The 20,609-nt window shown below is 38.7% G+C and overlaps 2 non-coding genes across 2 annotated transcripts; both read left to right on the forward strand.

Moving 5' to 3' along the window:
* The first annotated feature begins 183 nt into the window (after positions 1 to 183).
* On the forward strand, positions 184 to 255 carry TRNAI-AAU (transfer RNA isoleucine (anticodon AAU)). The gene has a single exon. It is a non-coding gene; the product is annotated as a tRNA-Ile (tRNA).
* An 11,093-nt stretch (positions 256 to 11,348) lies between these two features.
* TRNAI-UAU (transfer RNA isoleucine (anticodon UAU)) lies at positions 11,349 to 11,420 on the forward strand. Its single transcript has one exon. It is a non-coding gene; the product is annotated as a tRNA-Ile (tRNA).
* Positions 11,421 to 20,609: the final 9,189 nt, after the last annotated feature.

Raw genomic sequence — 20,609 nt, forward strand, 5'->3', positions numbered from 1 at the left:
TGGTGTCAATGAAATAAGATAAAGGACGAAGAAGACGAAGATAGAAAGGAGGGACTGCTCAATGTTGCTCTCTCTTTTACTTACATCAGTATTGATGTGTATTGCGATAGAATTATTACAATGTGCTAATAGACAATAACAATAATACAATTTAAACAGTCAATGAGGGTGTTAAGAAGTAGCAGCAGAGTGACGCAGTGGAAACGTGCTGGGCCAATAACCCAGAGGTCCGTGGATCGAAACCACGCTCTGCTATGTTTTTTCCTTTTCACTTATTAAAGAAATCAATAACAAAATTATAATTTGAAGACAAGATCAGCATGGGTAACTCTTCTCTTAATAAATATATGTTTCGAAAATTTAGATCGATCTTGGCAGAAAAGACTTTTTCAAGTAATGTTTTAGTTAGTAGTCCTGGAAAAAATCTTAACCTGAAATCGCCTAAAGGAGCTGTTTATGTCATGTTGTTCATTTTATTAAAAAAATCAAAATTCAGGTGCGAAAAGTATTATTACTACGCGCTTAGACGCATTCTGCTCATAAGAGCCTCATACATGAAGAAGCACTGTCCATAGACAAGGTAAATGAAGATGAATTCATATCACATATTTGATATACATATTGTGCAACCCACATAAATAATCCCATAGAATAACAGATGATAAAATTATTGCAAAGTGTATGAAGCTCGCTTTATTTGAGTTGAATTAATGAGAAACTTATTGAGAAAAGAAAGATGATCTCTCAGATGATCAGCAAATAGAGTTTAGTATAGCCAGGGAAATTTTATTATAAAAAAGATTGCCTTTTTACTAATGAAGAGAATCACATACAAGAATTTTCATAATTGAATAGTTTTATAAAAACATATTGACATTTTACTTTTACAGTATATTATATTGTGTATGTCAAGTAAAGTACCGCCGTGTTGTGGTGCTGTAAGCCTACTATTATAAAACAGCGTTAAGAAACATAACGGGCCTTCGTGGCGCAATGGGCTAGCGCATTCGGCTGTTAACCGAAAGGCTGGTGGTTCTAGCCCACCCAACGGCGAAAGATTTAATTATCCGTACTATATTAGTACGAAACTCTAGTAATGAAATCATCATCAATGATCTGAAATTGAAACCTCTCTATAAAAAAATACTCAACTAACAAGGAGAAGGCAGACTTTGGTAAGTGAACTTCGGGGACATTATTTGCGAGGAGCTAGTGCCCATTTATAGAGTTAATATTACAAACTGGGAGAACGCAATGGTCAAAAATAAGGGAGAAAACCGTCTTCAAAAGTTTTCTACTAGCCTTATATACTGTTCGACGCGAAAATTTATGAAGTGAGGGCGTGGCAGAGTGAGTAAAGTGTGCAACTTGTATGTAAAGGGTCCCGGGTTCGATTCCCGTTCGAGTCAATCCTTGTCTTGTTATTTTTGTTTAAATAATAAAGTAACCATTTGTAACTATAATTCACCATATGTTTATAATGAATAAAACAATACCAATTTTCAAATCACTTGTAAAATCGTTCCATGTTAACTAGCAAGAAAATTTAATCTATTCCTTAAATATACTGATATCACGAGTTGTATTATGGTAACGACAGTCAACGGCGCCGGTTTTTCTGTAAATTTGTGGGGGGGACATTCATAAAAAATACATACAACAATACATGTAACAATAAAAATACATATTCATAAAAATACATGGGGCCTACATGAGCTTGGGGGGACGGGCCCTCCGGCCCCCCATGATCGGCGCCCTTGACGATAGTCGTTGTGTAATAAATGTTCTTGACGCTTCGTGTCTACATCTGTTGACAGTGTGCGATTTACAAAGGAGTTGAGGGGGGAAATCCCCTTTTGCTAATACTGGATGTTGCTATAACCAAAGCAGATTTCCCCCTCATTCCCCTTGTAATTCTCACACTGTCAACAGATATAGACACGAAGCTTCAAGAACATTTTTTACACAACGACTGCAGTAACAATAATATTTACGGAAGAGATTAAATTTTGTTCCTAGTTAACATGGAACATCAAAAGAATTTACAAGTGATTGAAAATTTCTATTGTTTTATTCATTATAAACTTATGGTGAATTAATATTTTACTTATAGTTGCAAACAGTGTTGGGCAAATTTCAATTGAATTAACAACTAACAATTAATCTGTAAAATTAATTGTTAATTGTAATTAACAATTGAAAAAGTAATGGTTAATTGTTAATTGTAATTAACAATTGAAAAAAGTAATGGTTAATTGTTAATTGCAGTTGGCCATTAATAAAGGAGAATCAATTGCAATTTATCAATCGATTGAAAGTTAATTGCAGTGGAAAGTAATTGCAATTGAATTCTGTAATTCAATTGCAATTGAAATTAATTGGCAATTGATTCAATTGCAATTGATTTCCACAGCAATTACTTTCAATTGATTGATCAATTGCAATTGATTTTCACTGATTAATTTTCAACACTGTAGTTCAGAGAGGGCGTGGGGCAATAAAAACTTTAGCCACGACCAATTGACTCACCACCCGTCGTGACCCACCACCCACCATAAACCACTCTTACCCACTGTGACCCACAGACCCACCAAAACCCATTTTCATCAACTCTGACCCATAATTCACGCCCTCTTCTCTACTGACTAAAGAGTTTAAACTTGTAATAAAACAAGCCTATAAAATTATCACTCATCGGAGTTTGAATTTCTACGACCAATCGCTCAAGCACCGCACTAATACAATAACGGCGGATCTGACCTTTCTAATATAAATAAAATAGAGTTTGTTCGTGTGTATATCTGTCTATCTTTGTGCGGCCTGTGGATGAGACGAATGGACCGAAACTTTTCAAAATTTGTTCACGGGTAGCTTGGTCTAGGCCCCAGACCAAGACGAAGATTTTTTTTTTAATTTCTTACTAGGGGGTCTCCAAGGAACGTTTATCGGGACCGAACTGGGGACCAGAAAAGTCGACCGAGAGTTACCAAATTTTGGTCAAAGATACCTTTGTCCAGGTCCCACACCAAGGCAAAGCGTTTTCAACAAAATTCGAACCAGGGGGTCTCAGGGGGGCGTTTACCGGGACATGTAAAAGTAGAACGATATCAGTGTCGATTTCATAGTTTTCGCGGTCGCTGAGATCAATGGTGAAACTCCGATCGCATTAACTTCCAAATTCACCGTATTCGGCTGCGGGCCGTGGGTCGACGGGGGGGGGGGGGGAGGGGGAGGATGATACCGAAACGTAAAAGTAATCCAAAATGACCGATATTAGTGTCAAATCCATAGTTTTCGCGGTTGCTGATATCAATGGCGACACTACCATTAGCGATGACTTTCAAATTCATCCACCGTTGTATGCGGGCCTTGGGTCACCAGAGGGGGGAATTCCGAGACATGTAAAAATAATCGAAAATGACCGATATTAATGTCAAATCCATAGTTTTCGGGATAGCTGAGCTCAATGGTGAAACTCAAGACCGCGTTTACTTTCATATTTAGCCCCCCATCAGCTAAGAGAGGGGGGCATTATAAAGGGGGGCATCACGAGACATGTAAAAATAATCCACAATGACCGATGTCAAATCCGTAGTTTTCGCGGTGGCTGAGATCAACGGTGATACTTTCATTAGCGATGATTTTCAAATTTAGCCACCATTGTATGCGGGTCGGGAATCACCGGGGATGGGGAATTGCGAGACGTAAAAATAATGGAAAGTGACCGATATTAGTGTCAAATCCATAGTTTTCGCTGTCGCTGAGATGAATGGTGATACTTCCACAGGCGTTGACTTCCAAATACAGCCCCCATCGGCTGTGGGCCAGAGGCATTGTTGTTTCAAAATTGGAACCAGAGGATTATAGGGACTTTTACCGGCATATGTAAAAAGTAGTAGAAAATGGCAGATATTAGTTTCACATTCATAGTTTTCACGGTATTGGTTGGGGGTTGGTGGGGGCCAGAGGAGATTTTTTCACAATACGAACCAAGGGGGTCTGAGGGGGGTTCAGCGGGACATGTAAAAGTAGTAGAATTTGTGTCGAATCCATATTTATTGGGGTTGCTCAGACGTATAGTGACACCCCCGATAGTGTTTACGTTCGAATTCAGCCCCCATCGGCCTTCCCAATGAAAACACATGTACGTTGTTGGATATATATTCACACAAAATATATCCAATTTTAGAAATGTTTCTTAATTGTTCTCCCGTTGTTCAGTTTGTTTACATTGATATTTTATCTGATCCGTGCGAAGAACGGGCATAACAGCTAGTACGAAATGCTTAAGTGTTTGTTATGGAACAAATTACAATGAATAATATATATAGATAATATATAGATAATAATTATAATTATAATTAACACTTAAAGACCCGGAGGGGATTTAAATGTAGAAACGCTTGGATCCCGGCCATTTTAAATGTATTTTTAAAATGTTGTTACTCAGAAACTACCCTTTTAAAGTGAATGAAACTTTCAGATTCAATCGAATAAAAATGTACTAATATAACAGAAAAGCAGTGATGCACTTAGCATTGATACCGTTGAATACACAGTGTTGCAAACTTTAAGGAATATTTTTTGTATGTTGGAAATCCAATCGAAAGATACATTGTCCGATAATTTCGTGCAAATTGCAAACGACCATACAACTAAATTTAAATAAGTTTAAATATACACTACATATCACAATATGTCACTCCGCCCCCTCCTCTCCCTTTTGATGACATGTTAGGTGCGAGGACGTTTAGAAGCGCGGCGCGATGGTTGAGAACTAGTGCTAAGAACAACATCGAGTGTTGTTTTCGTGTCACTGTCGGAAGATTCTAGTTGTTCTAATATTGTAGCAATGTCTAAACATTAGATTCATCGTCCGTTTCAAAAGCATCGGAGTCGCTATCATCTATTATTTCCGTAATTTCTCCGGGCGAAAATACGCCACTATCATAAGAACGACTTGTTGCGGTGGTATTCATGGCCAGAAGCTCAACTAAAAAGAGGAAGTGAAGAATAAGCAAATTACAAGAAGGATGTTGAAACAACTACACACACTTCCATTGGCTTATAAAACAGGAGAAAAAAAAATAACTACATGATTTTTTTTCCTTCTGAGTACGCATATCTTTTTGGGGAATATACACTTGACACAGCATGTCATATAAATTTACGCAGTACGTGACCTGTAGGCATGAAGGTGATAAAGATTAGTGAAAAGTAAACAGAAGGGACTAGCTGTATGAAGCTGTTGGCTTCTTTCGTCAACTGCGTGCTGAAGTGCGGGAGCTGGCCTTGATGGGTGCACGGCAACTAAAGTTGTCTCCGGGACTGAACGCCTCGTAACAAGAGGGCAACTATAGTTGTCCATGGGTCTTTAAGTGTTAATAATTATTTTCTTGTTGAATTATATATACTTTTCAGTGGAAAACTGAATAAAATTTAAAAGTCCCAAATCAACGTAAAGTAGACCAACGTAAAGGAAAAATGTATAAAATTTTCCATATAATTAAGCTTACAAACTTAAATGGAAATTTAGCTTAATTACATGGAATGGAAATTTAGCCTCGTTTTCTGCGTCACCGGAAATGGGTTAATGTTATCCTACAAATATGGTGGAACAAGTTAATGCTGTTCCGTCAGGAACGATTTCGAGGTCGTTTCCTTCACATCATCTTGTGCGTGTTTCCTACCATTTTGTAAGCCTATTTCCACGTTTTGTGAATCAATGGTAGTGGGTCAAAATGGGCATTCAATGGGAAGAAAAATGATCCACTCTCCCACCAGTATCGAATTTCAAGGTCGCTTTTTCGCATTGTTTAGTGCATGTTTTTACCGTTTCTGCGCATATTTTCACGTTTTGTAGGCCAACGAAAGTGGGTCAAAGACGACCTAGAAATATGGCAGAAAAAGACATATTCATTCCACTTTCAAGGTCCATTTTGACCCTCTCCCACTGATGCACAAAGCGACACAAATCATGCATTAAAAATGTGAAGGAAACGACCTCGACATTCGATGGTGACGGAACAGCATTAAGTTATTCCGCTATACTTATAGGCCATTTTGACCCATTTTCGTTGTCGCACTAAAGTGGAAATAAGAGCACAAAACAGTACAAAGCAGGCACTATACGATGCGAAAGAAACGACCTCCAAATTCGATAGTGGCGGAACAATGGCTCTATTTCCTCACACATTGATAGGCCATTTTGACACACTTCTGGTGAAGCGCAAAACGTGGAAATAAGGGCACGAAACGGCACGAAACATTTACTAGTCGATGCGAAAGGAAGGACCACGAAATTCGGTAGTGACGGAGAAGTGGGTCATTTTCGTCACACTTTGGAAGCCCATTTTGACACACTTCTGGTGACGCACAAAACGTACAAAACAGGCACTAAACGATGCGAAAGAACCGACCCCGAAATTCGATAGTGGCGGAACAGTGAGCCATTTAACTCCCACTTTAAAGGCCTGTTTAACTCACTTCCGGTGGCGCACAAGACGAGAAGGTAGGTACAGAAAACTTAAAAAAAAGGCACTAAACGATGCGAAAGAAACGACCTCGAAATTCGATAGTGTCGGAACAATGGATAATTTTGGTCACACTTTGGAGGCCCATTTTGACACACTTCTGGTGATGCGCATAACGTGGAAATAAGGGCACCAAACGGCACGAAACATTCACTAGTCGATGCAAAAGGAAGGACCTCGAAATTCGGTAGTGGCGGAGCAGTTGGTCATTTTCGTCCCACCTTCGAGGCCCATTTTGACCGTCTTCCAGTGACGCACAAAACGTCGAAATAGGCGCACAAAAGGGTACGCGATGTGAAATTAACGACCTCGAAATTCGATAGTAGCGGAACTCTCGGTCATTTTCGTCCTATCTTGCAAGCCCATTTTGACCCACTTCACATGACGCACAAAACGGAAGTAGACGCACAAAACGATGTGAAGGAAAAGACCTCGAAATTTCTTTGGTGGCGGAAGAGCAATATTTGTAGGCCCATTTTGACCCACTTCCGGTGATGCACAAAATGTGGAAATAGGCGCATAAAGCGACACAAAACACGCACAAAAGATGCAAAACAAAGTACCTCGAAATTCGTTGGTGGTGGAACAAGTTAATGACGCCGTGAGCACCAATATAAGTATATACTGTAGTTCTTACCAGGGGGCGCGGTGGGTCAGTGGTAGAGCGTTCACCTCCGGTGCTTGAGGTCCCTGGTTCGATCCCAGCTCGCGCAGTTTGCGCTTTGTGGTGGACAAACACCGTGCTCGTGGATTTTCTCGGGGTTCTCACGTTTCCTCCCACTTTCTTCATTTCATTCATTTCCCATCATCACCGTCTCCTTTAGCCTAACCGGCATAAGCCTGGGACGTAAAACTAAAGATTTCATAACATTTTTGTAGTTCTTACCATCAAGGCTGAGAACTACACGGTCCAATTTTTTAGCCAAAGTAGAAGCCCAACCGGAATAGTGATTTCAACCGCCCGGCTCGGTTCAACTGAGCTGGCTTGGTTGGGATTACCCATCGACTGGACTCAATTGAGCCAATGGCTTGAACCGGCTCGGTAAAGACGACTTATCGACTCGGCTCGATTGGAGCCAATGGCTCGAACCAGCTCGGTTGAAACGAGTCCATAGGCTGGGTGCGAGTCAGCTTAACTGAGCCAATGGCTCGAACCGGCTCGGTTGGGGTAAGCAATCAGCTCGGTTCGGTTCGGCTCGTGTGAGCCATCGGCTCGAACTGGCTCGGTTGGATGAGCTGTTGGCTCGGCTCACTTCTCGGTTCGGCTCGATAAGTGAATGAGCTGTGAGCGAGCCCCTTGAGTTGTTCATAACCCTAAACCCAGGTCGAGCAGTTTTAAACATGTTTGGCTGGAATCCCATAACTTCTAACAATTTTTGGCTCGAGCCCGAATACTTGTTCCTCCTGAACTCAAACCAAGAACCGATGTCCTTGCCTCCTGAAGATTTCTTGACTACCGAGATCGACAGTCAACTAATATTTAGTATTCCGCTACAAACCGCCTATATTCCATGTTTATACAGGTACACGGTGTTATAATAATAATTAGTTATAGTAGTAGTAGTAGTATCATTGATAATTATATTGTCTATGTAGGATACTTGAAGATAGTAGTACTTGGAACTACACAAAGGATTTAGCTCGAATTGGCTCGACTCGACTGGAAACTCGATCCGAATTCGAGTCGAGTTGGAGGAAATTTTTCGAGCCAAGATCTCGAGTCGAACTCAAATATGTCTGCTTCGAGTCGAGTCGAGTTTTAAAGAAAACTCGCTCGTGCTCATTCCTATTGTATGCATGACGGGCATATAGAGTTCTTTCGAGGGGGATAGAACCATAAACATAATATATTTAAACAATACTTAGTTTCACGACTTTCTTCCCAGGGGGGGGGAAAGGGATGGTAGGTATCCAGCATTTCTTATAAGTACCTTATTTGAAATACGTAAAACAGTAACAAGTGGACAATACAATATACACACATCTTATCTTCAGTTTTAATTGCTGATTTCAATTGCAATTAACAATTATAATTAACAATTACAAGTTTCAATTGTCAATTCAATTCAATTGCCTGGTGACCAATTAACAATTAACGAAAATTTAATTGCAAATTTTATGATTGAATTCAATTGCAATTGAAATTAATTGACAATTACAAATTGAAATCAACTGCAATTGATTTTCAGAGCAATTACTTTCAATTGATTGATCAATTGCAATTGATTTCAATTGATTTTGCCCAACACTGGTTGCAAATGCCTACTTCATTGGTTGAAGCAAAAAGAAAGTTTGACTCAAACGAGAATCGAACCTGCGACCCTTTGCACTTTAGTCGCTGATTCTTCTCACTCTGCCACGCCGTCACTTCATAAGTTTGCGCGTTGTACGATATATGCGTCGAGTAGAAAACTTTAAGATGGTTTTTCTCCGTCATTTTTACCCTTTGCGCTCTCCCAGTTTGTAACTAACTCTTTAAATGTGCACTATCACCTCGCAAAAAATGACCTCGAAGTTCACTTACCAAAGTGTCACTTCTCCTTGTAAGATCTTCACCGGGATCATTAATTCTAATACCGACAATTAATTCTGTTAGCTCCTATCGGTGTATTTAGTTGCACATCATCATCTATCACGAAAGGTGAATAAGTTCTCAGCCCTACAATCACCAGCACTTTCTCATTGAATTTCTTTCGAACAAGTTATTATCCTCTATTCCTATTTATATTGGACACGCTGGTTCAGTAGTAGAGTGATTATCCTTGGTTCGGTCCGCGATCAAGTAAATTTCTGGCGGAGAACCCCGAGTTCTTTGGTTTTTTGAGATATTTCCGTTTTCTCCCACTTTCTTACTCCACCAATTCTTCGATCATCTTTCGTTTGTCTGAATGATCATCTCCATTAGCCTAAAGAGCATAATCGCGGGACGCTCAACTGAAAGATTGCATTTCTATTTTGATTTAAGTCGACATTTTTAAAGTTTGTTATCATTTTAAATCAGTCTTGCATGTTGGCCAGTCTCTCGATATATCGGTCATAATTTACACCCAATCATTGCATTACTGTTTATTAACACTTCATACAACGACTCAGAAATTATGCTCCTTTCCGTAAAAGCCTACTTTACTTTCGCTAGCTTTACTTTTATTTCATATTCGCGCTTTCGCTAATAATTAATTACATGTAAAGCCGTTGTAGAGTAAGGTAATCGCATGGTATATATAATAGAATGGCATAGGTAATGACTTCAAGGTGTGTTAAGGTTGACTGTAAAATCGCAAACCACGTTATCAGATACCTTTACATAATAAAATAAAGTATCAATGTACTCTCTAGAAATCGAACTTGGGATCTTCCGCGTGTTAGGCAGATGTGATAACCACTACACCATGACCACATACTGCGAAGATTTTTATACTGGAGAAAAACAGTTTAAGATTGTTCATGTATGTTTACACACTCATACGAGCAGAAAAATAGAGAATAAGTGCATGACTTCTTGCGACTTGTATTCATATTTCGTGTAAACTAATATTTCTAAAGTACGAGATTGGAACAGCAATTTTTTCCTCCTGTGAAAACTATACTAAAACCTCTATTACGCTTACACAGGAAATCAATTATGTAGATGACGGCCATGTGAAAGACAGTATCTAACAATTTTACCGCCCAGCCCATTTTTCGACCAACATATTTTGCTTTTGCCGTTTTGTTTGTATTCAGTAATGTCTATAGAAACAATACAAAAACCTAAAAAAACAAACCACGTATTTCAATCCATTATAGTTTTACACAAACAGGAGCTTTACAACGGTCTGACTTGGTCACTAAGTGGTACTGCATAGGGCTGGATTAACCCATCTAGAGGCCCGGGGCTGGAAAAAATGTGGCCCCCGCTAGCTTCACCTAATACATTTCTGTGAAAGTACAGTAGGAGAGTTAAGGGAATATGTTTCATATTTTTGGTCATATTTTATTTTATGATGATTGTATTTTGATGATTCTTTTTAGATACCCAGTTGAGATTTTGATCACAGTGGAGGCCGCTGTTCCACCTGGATCCCCGTGGCTATAGCTCCCTAAGCCCTTCCCTTAATCTGGCCCTGGTACTGCATCAACATTGTCAGCAGTACCGATTCACGTTATATTCGTAGCCATCCTCTTTTTTCCGTTTACCATACTTTAATCTCAATTTTTAAAAATATGTCGCTCTAGGCTCTATGTAACTCTAATGCACCTCTTGTAACTATGATCCCAGCGTAAATATGGACCTGTGTGTTGTAATTCTTTAATCGAGTTGTCTTGAGGGCAAAATACTATGACAGGGAAGGGGGCACATCTGTTTACGAGTTTGTACGAAAGCGAGTGACATAGAATCAGGTCCCGCCGGCTTTATTTGGTTACAACAATGTACCCAATTTGGTAATTGCATGAACTGATCCGGTTATGATTGCATGGAAACATTACAAAATAGGCAAAACATACAGTATATTCTATGTAAGAAATAGATTCCAGACGTCAAAATGGAGATCCTCAAACTTGAATAACTGATCTCTAATCCGTGGCAAGTTTCGATTCTGTGTAGAGGTAGTAATAATTGTTGGACATTATTTGTTGGTGTCAATGAAATAAGATAAAGGACGAAGAAGACGAAGATAGAAAGGAGGGACTGCTCAATGTTGCTCTCTCTTTTACTTACATCAGTTATACTACACCGTCAGTATTGATGTATATTGCCATAGAATTATTACAATGTGCTAATAGACAATAACAATAATACAATTTCAAGAGTCAATGATGGTGTTAAGAAGCAGCAGCAGAGTGGCGCAGTGGAAGCGTGCTGGGCCTATAACCCAGAGGTCCGTGGATCGAAACCACGCTCTGCTATGTTATTTTCCTTTTCACTTATTAAAGTAATCAATAAGAAAATTGAAATTTGAAGACAAGATCAACATGGGTAACTTTTCTCTTCATAACTATATGTTTCAAAAATCTTGTTTAGAACGATCTTGACAGAAAAGACTGTTTAAAGTAATGTTTTATTTAGGAAAAAATCTTATCCTGAAATCGCTTAAAGGAACTGTTTATGTCATGTTGTTCATTTTATAAAAAGTTGCAAACTTGAGATACGAAAGTATTATTACTACGCTCTTACACGCCTAATACTCATAGGAGCCACATACATGAAGAAGCACTGTCCATAGACGAGGTAAATGAAGAAGACACGAATATATCGCATACCTTCCACATATTTGATACACGTGCTGTGCGACACACATAAATAATCCCATAGAGTAATAGATGGCAAAAATTATCGCGAAGTGTATGAAACTCGCTTTGTTATTTGAGTCGAATTAATGATAAAATTATTGGCAAAAGAAAGATGATATCTCAGATTATCAGGAAATAGAGTTTAATATAGGAAAAGAAATTTTAAAGAATATTTGTTTTTACAGTAATGAAGAGAATTACATACAACAATTTTCAGAAATGAATAGTTTTATAAAAAGCATGTCGATAGTTTACTTTTACAAAATACTATATTGTGTATTCCAAGTAAAGTACCGTCGTGTTGTGGTGCTGTATGCCTACTATTGCAAAACAACGTTCAGAAATGTAACGGGCCTCCGTGCGAAATCGGTTAGAGTGTTCGGATGTTAGCCGAAAGATTGCTGGTTCGAGCCGACCCAGCGAAGTTTTAATTATTCGTAATATGTTAATACGAAACTCTAGTAATGTAATCATCGTTAATGATCTGATACTGAAACCTCTCTATAAAAAAAATACTCAACTAACAAGGAGAAGGCACACTTTGGTAAGTGAACATCGGGGCCATTTTTTTCGAGGTGGTAGTGCACATTTAAAGAGTTAATATTACAAAGTGTGAGAGCGCGATGGGCAAAAATGATGGAGAAAAACAGTCTTAAAGTTTTCTACTCGCCGCATATAACGTACGACGCGCGAACTTATCAAGTGACGGCGTGGCAGAGTGAGAAAAATCAGCGAATCAAGTGCAAAGGGTCCCGGGTTCGATTTTCGTTCGACTCAAGCTTTTTTTTTTCTTTTTTTGCTTCAACCAATAAAGTAGGCATTTGTAAGTCTAAGTAAAATGTTCATTCACCATATGTTTATAATGAATAAAACAATAGAAATTTTCAATCACTTGTAAATTCTTTTGATGTTCCATGTTAACTAGGAACAAAATTTAATCTCTTCCGTAAATATTTTTGTTACTGCAGTTATTGTGTAAAAAATGTTCTTGAAGCTCCGTGTCCACATCTGTTGACAGTGTGAGAATTACAAGGGGAATGAGGGGGAAATCTGCTTTTGTTATAGCAACATTCAGTATTATCAAAGGGGATTTCCCCCTCAACTCCTTTGTAAATCGCACACTGTCAACAAATGGAGACACGAAGCGTCAAGAACATTTATTACACAACGACTGTCGTCAAGGGCGCCGATCATGTGGGGCCCGTCCCCCCAAGCTCATGTGGGGCCTCATGTATTTTTATGAATATGTATTTTCATATGTATTTCTTCTTGTTACTTGTATTGTTGTATGTATTTTTTATGAATGCCCGCCCCCCACAAATTTACAGAAAAACCGGCGCCGTTGACTGTCGTTACCATAATACAACTCGTGATATCAGTATATTTAAGGAATAGATTAAATTTTCTTGCTAGTTAACATGGAACATTGAACGATTTTACAAGTGATTTTAAAATTTCTATTGTTTTATTCATTATAAACATATGGTGAATTAATATTTTATTTATAGTTACAAATGGTTACTTCATTAGAAGAAACAAAAACCAAACAAAGATTGACTCGAACGGGAATGCAACCCGGGACCCTTTGCATGTGAGTTGCAAACTTCACACACCCTGCCACGCCGTCACTTGATAAGTTTGCACGTCGAACAGTATATGTGGCGAGTAGAAAAAATTAGATGTTTTTTCTCCCTTATTTTTGCTCATTGCGCTCTCCCAGTTTGTAATATTAACTCTTTAAATGTGCACTACCTCCTCGCAAAAAATGGCCTCGAAGTTCACTTACAAAAGTCTGCCTTCTCCTTGTAAGAGCTTCGCCGAGATCATTAATTCTAATACCGACTATTAACTCTAACACTTAGCTCCTTTCGGTGTATTTAGTACCGCAGCATCATCTATCTCATAACCCAATAAATTATGCAGTTCCTCGTTATTAAGTTTTCCCATTCCCGTTCATCTTGAGTTTGAACATTCGTCTCAGGATTTTATTCTAAAAAAAAAAATGTTTGATTTTTTCCTCAGAGTAAGCGATCATATTTCGGAACCGTATGCCCCAACATGCATGATTATCATTTTATATATTTTAAGGTTCAAATTCCTCGACAGCACGAACTTGCGTGGGATTTTGACGAATTTGCATTTCCTCTGCATTCACTTCTAAAGCCATGTCGCTGCAAGCGTTTAATAAGACCTCTGCATTTCTTTCTATTGTATTTATATCATCCTGTATGAAATTTACATCATCAACATACCCCATAACCTGGTGAAGATAATTTAGCTCTAAGCCCTGTTTGCTATCTTTGATTTTGCTAATAGCTTAGTCCAGACCAAAGTTGAGTAATAATGGCGACAACGCATCTTGTTGTTTCAGGCCATTCTTCGCGTCAGAGGTGGATCTTGCCCGGACCCGGGGAAGGCTATAGCCCCTCCAGCTTTTGAGTGACAAAACTAATTTAAGCTATTATTTATATATTTTTGAAAGTTTGTACTGAACTCATTATATAGCTATCATATTCTGGCTTCTGGTTGCCCCCCCCCCAGTTTTACCTTCTAGATCCGCCACTGCTTGTTGTGGAGATTCTTGGACAAAAATAATTACTGAGTTTTGTCGCCTTTCTTGTGAATTGAAACGATGAGTGATTCTTTCCACTCTTGTGGCAATTCTTCGTAGTTACCGATAAGGAAAATGGGTCTGTGTATCTTGTTTCACAATTTTTCCCTTCCAACTAAAATTAAATCAGCCGGAATTATGCCTATACCCGAAGATTTGTGTTTCTTTAATTTGTTTATGGCGATTTATCTTTCTGTTCGGTTAGGCTCTGGAAACATACGGTTCTGCTGTGTTCATTTCTCTTTCTCAACGAACATTAATTTGTCAATCTGGGAAACACATGATTTTTAATAAATTACGTATTGATATAGAATAAAAACGTAACCTTTCGTCTTCCCCCCCCCCCCCAGTATAATTTGAAATGAAGCTATTGCTCAAATTGGAGCAACCCCAGTCATGGGATGTATGGTATAAATGGCGCATAGGATCTACTCCACTCAACCAACCTATCTAACAGGACTATGATATATTTTTACTTAATTTTTATTTTGAATAATAATAGTAGTAAATTATTTCGCTTCCTTTGTCCTTTGGACACATATTCTTAGTCCGGTCTTTCTCTTTTTCTTTTATTCATTCATTTATTTAACGTTCAGTGGATCATGCAAGGTGGTACGGGATTTTTGTTTCTTTAAGATTAGCGTCCCTTTTCAGCAACGACGCTTTATGAGACGTGAACCTACAGTTTAAAGTAGAATCCGAACCACCGTAACGCGTATAAATTTTTATGCTCTCCCATCGAGAATCGAATCTCGGACCACTTGCATCAAAGACACTCGCTCTAGCTATAGGTTAGCTGGAAGGGCTAATGTAATACAGAATTCATAATTTTAATCAATCAGTGTAATATGTAAACAGAGATACTTAATTTAACTAAGTAGCTAGGCAATTAAATAAATGAAAGTAAATCAATCAATAAGAAAATAAATAAAATATATTAGAATTTAAAATCAGAAGCTGCGACTCATTAGAGTTAGTAAGGTCCTGACTTCATGGTTCGCCCTGGATTCACAAACTCTTTTCATGTACCCTGACTCATATGTAGTCAAGCTTTAAAAAAATGTTCTTTCTTACTTGTAGATTATATACTTTTGAATATTTTGAAACTTAAGTTTGGAAGAAAGGCTTCAATGAAGACGAAAAATAGCTGTAGCTCCACATTTCATATAGCCTCGGTGCTGAAAAGCACGCTAAACTACAATCCAACCAAGAAGACGGTATAAGTCTCTATTTGCTACAGTCCTAGGTTTACTAATGGGAATAAGTTAGTGGTTGTGAAAGAGGAATAAGTGTTCAAGTGTCTTTTACACAATACAGTTATCGCTATAGCAGGTGGAATGATTGTAATATAGCACTCTTCGAGGGAAGCGACCTATACTCAAGTCCGTATTTAGGTAAGTGCTATTCTGTGCTTGAGCACAGGGCTGCACAATTTAAGAGGCGGCAAAATTTTGGATGCAAGCAGTCCAATTGTGTGATGCGCTGGAGTACCCACGTCGTGTTAACTTAGATGTCCTGATGATGACAAATGGTTCCTCTTTTAAGATGGGTGTCAATGTAGGGAAAGGATATAGGAAAACGGAACTAAACCCGAGGAATAGGCGGGATATACGACAGGGATGCTGTTTTTGGCCAAGAAGTTGAATACCATTCTTAAAATGTAACGCGGAGCAATGTTATGTTAATGGTCACTTGTTTACGAAGAAGGGGATCGCGAAACTATTATAACTGTGTAGACTTCTTATTGACAGTTTAGCGATATGGAACACATTCGTGAAATTCGAAACCAATCATGTAAAAAAAAAAAAAAATCAGTAGCATTTTCAGCTAGGATCGACTTGTTTGGCCTTTTCAGATCACTAGGATACAGCGACTTCTATTGAGATTACATTACTTTGGTTTTGAGTCATACCCTTAAATCCATATTGTCCTCTGTAGTGATATTGTTCACGAATTCCGAATCAGTGACAGTTCTTTCCTCCAATTACTTACTGATGGTAACACAAGTGTTCTGATCCTGTGTGTGATTTCTCGACACATTTTCGCCAATACACGCCATACGTCTAGATCTTTGGGGACATATGCCAATGGAAATATTTAACTCCATCACAATTTCACAGACAGTGAGTCAACGATGGGGTCTCACAAGCGCATTAATCTTGACAATTTAATCCTCACTCCTACTCACAAAGGACGACCAGAACTGGAATCATTCCTCACAGACATTCTTCAATTTTGGAAACGGTAAACTACTGAAAGGTCGCTGTATCTCATTGATGTGGCACTAAATAATACTAGCAATATTTTGTACTAGTACGTTTCTCCTAGCTTCTGTAGTCGTTTCTACAAATTTAGAACATGTTCATTGTTTATTTCGATCACCCATTTCACGTTTCGACAAGGATCACAGAAGCACCGCATTCAACCGTCTCAATCGATATTGCTAAAGTGAAAGATAACGCTATAACACCATCATGAGGTGTTGTCATAATAATATGTTGGAAAAGTAATGGAACTTTTCTCTTTACATATAACCTTTAGCTCCATCTATGGAAGCAACATATCATCGTAAAGCTGCATATCTGCTCAGTAAAACGAGACCACAATCATGAGAACAGATTAACGAAGTGTCAAGTTATAGCAAGAAAAGTGAGTGTATCTGGTGTCACCACGTCACAAAAACACGATGGAGGAAAGACCCAATATTAAATTTTGTTTCAAGCTAGGTAAAACATTTACACAAACACTGGAAATGATAAAACAAGTGTATAGTAACAATTGCTATCTCGTACAAGTGTGTCCGAGTTGTATACGCGATTCCGGGATGGTCGTGAGTCCTTGGAAAACGACCCAAAGCCAGGCAAGCCGACTAAACAAAAATCGCGATGAGTTGGTGGAACAAGTGCGTGAAATGATCACCCGCAATTCGAATTCGACTGTGAAATGATGGCGGAGAAATTAAATACGATAAAAGACATGATTCACGAAATTTTGACAAAGGATTTAAAGAAACGGAAAGTCTGCTTCATTTCTTCCGTACACCTGAACTAACGACCCAAAACTTGCTCGCGTTGAACATTGCAAGGACGTGATTAATACAACCACACAGAACAGAACATTCCTGGAATCGATTGTAACTGGCGATGAGACTTGGTGTTTCAGGTACGACCCGCAAACAAGACGCCAAATTGCTACGTGGAAGTCCCCAGATTCTCCAAAAGCAAAAAAATTGCGTTTTCAAAAGTCACGTGAGAAGACAATGTTGTTTTGTTTTTACGATTCCAAAGATATTATACTTCGGAATTCGTTACACAGAGACAAACTGTTAATGGTGAATATTATCGGGATATTGTGAAGCGTTTGTGGAAACGAATCGTTTGAGTAAGACCCGAGTACCAAGCGCCAGGCAGATGGTCTTTATTGCACGACAATGGACCATATCACCGAACCGTTTCAGTTCGTGACTTTTTGACTAAAAAACACATCTGTGTGCTTTCACATCCTCCGTATTCGCCTGATTTATTGCCGAGTGATTATTTCCTATTCCCAAAATTAAAATTGACCACGAAAGGAAAATTTTATGACAATGTTAGCCTACACATTGTCCAATCTATCGTGACGTGACGAGACTTATTGAGGCGATTTCGAAAAAGGACAGTAAAAACTCTATCATTGGTTGAACGTGCCCAGCGTTGTATTGTATTGATGCTGAAGTTATGGATTTTGAATAAAAAGAACTACAGTTAGTAAAATACATAATTCGTTTTGTTTAAGTTAAAACGTTCCGTTATTTTCCCGACATACTATATGTATGTACCTGTGGTGGGAATTCCGATCTACAATTAAGAAAGTTGTCCACAGTAAAAAATAGTCTACTTTCACTGGCCTTCCCGAACGACTCATGTCCGTTGTTATGGCACCATACATTGCTGGCTACACTTGAAACTATAGGCCTACTTGATGACAAAATCAGTTAAGAACTATACGTGGAACGATGAAGGTAAAAGTGATTGATAACATTTTGTAAGGAGTTCATTGGTGAACTCTTCACTTCCCAGTTATATTCACTTACTAGGGAAGTACTTGAAGTGGTAGGGGGAATCTGCATGTGTTATACTGTATATCGTTGGAAAGGCCACACCCAGTACACCTCATATGTGAATTATCTCGCTTGAATGAGGCTTGCAGGGGTCGTGGCGACAATTTGAATATCAAAACAAGAAACGCTCCGAAACACCAAAAAACGTGGACAAAATAGAAAACTATGATGTAATTGCTTTGAGACGTGGTGTATACATAGGGTTGAAAGGTAGCTGAGTACGAATCTGACATCGAATGTTTACAAATTAAAATGGCGGATCCAATATGGCGGACACAAATTACAAAAAAGCTATGGATTCGAAATTGGGTATAGAGATATTCGACGTCAATATGTATGAATCGGACACCAGTAGTGTAAAATTCAAATTGGCGGATCCAAAATGGCGGACAAAATGCAAAACACTGCTATGGAACTGAAAGCAGGTAGGTAGAGGTTTTTGTCGTCGCTGAGTGGGAATTCAATGTTAAAAGTGCAAAAGATATGTACAGAACGGACATATGTGATTCTTACATTCGTATGGTATATAGCGGGGTAAGTAGGGGCAGGTGATGTTTTACAATAAACAGGGAGCATGTTTTGCTATACAATCATGCCAAAATTGAGGCACGGAATGCAGGGCAGGTTTTTAGAGCACATGAAAGTTTTATGATACGAACAGATTGCAATGCAATCATAGAGAATCATTATTTTACTACCAACTTCTTCCCCGCTCCCGAAGAGATATGCGGGGATAGGCATGTGTTATAGGCTATATCGCTGAAAAGCTCTCACCGAGAACATTTTACATCAGTAATATTTCGCTTGAATGGCGCCTGTAGGGTACGTTGCGATTATTTACAGATACCATCTGAGGATCCGAACAATGACAGTGAAAAGTGAGAGCTGGAGTTTAAAACATCGTTATGCCTCCATAAGTGTCTTTCCGGTTTCATATTATGCCGTGTAGACTTGTGAGCCATATATATAACAAAGTAAGGATGGTTCCGACACCAAGGCTAATCTCGATCTCGTTTCGGTTTTGTCTCTAATTCGAGACCAATATCGAGACGGAGGCCAGGCTCGTCTCGATACACATATGTCCATTCCGTACTTTTGTACATTTGTCCGCCATATTGATCCGTCATATTGCATTTTGCACTTTTAACATTGGATTCGTACTCAGTGACGATGAAAACCTCTAACCCGCTTTGCTATATTGCAGTGGTTTGGATTTTGTCTGCTATCTTGTATCCGCTATTTTGAATTTTACATTTTTGGCATCCGATTCATACATAGCGACGTCGGATATCTCTGTAGAATCAATTTCAGATCCGTAGCTTGTTTTGGTAATTTGTGTCCGCCATTTTGATTTGTAAACATTTGATGTCAGATTCATATTCAGATACCTTTCAAACCTATATATACACACCACGTCTCAAAACAAATACGTCACAATTTCCTATTTTGTCCACGTTTGCTGGTGTTTCGGTGCGTACCTTGTTCTGATCTTCAAATAGTCGCCACGCTACCTACAAGCCCCATTCAAGCGAGATATTTCACATGTGAGGCGTACTGTGTGTGACCTTTTCAACGATATATAACACATTCAGATCCTCGCGTACCATGTTAGCAATTTTAAAACTGATCAAAGAAGAGGGTTTGATCGTCAGCAAAGCTAATGTGGATGTCATTATCTCTCTATGTGCCCAATAGGTTCCTGTGGTATGTAGTTGGCCGGAAATTGTAAGGAGAACATGGTCTCAACCGCTCGAACTCCAAACACAATACGAACCATTAGAAGAGAAGTCATACAGGACAACCTCGCAATGCAGAGAACTTTGGTGGTCAGAAATCAAAGTTTTCCGCTTAACCAAATTTGTTATGTTGTTAGATCTTTACAAGCTGAACATACATATAAAGTATCGTACCGTGCAGATCTTCGATCTCGAGTTATTGGCCAATATATGGGATTTGGACTCCATTAGTACGGAATCAAAGGTTTGAACAGCATATTTCATATGCATACTAAACTCAAAAAGGCATCGTGCCTAATTTGAAAGTGCACAATTTGGTCAAAATTGGACGAGTTTTATCAATCACGTCTAGTACCTTT

The sequence above is a fragment of the Thermobia domestica genome, chromosome 12 (assembly GCF_964235325.1).
Source record: "Thermobia domestica chromosome 12, izTheDome1.hap1.1, whole genome shotgun sequence".
Taxonomy (NCBI): Eukaryota; Metazoa; Arthropoda; class Insecta; order Zygentoma; family Lepismatidae; genus Thermobia; species Thermobia domestica.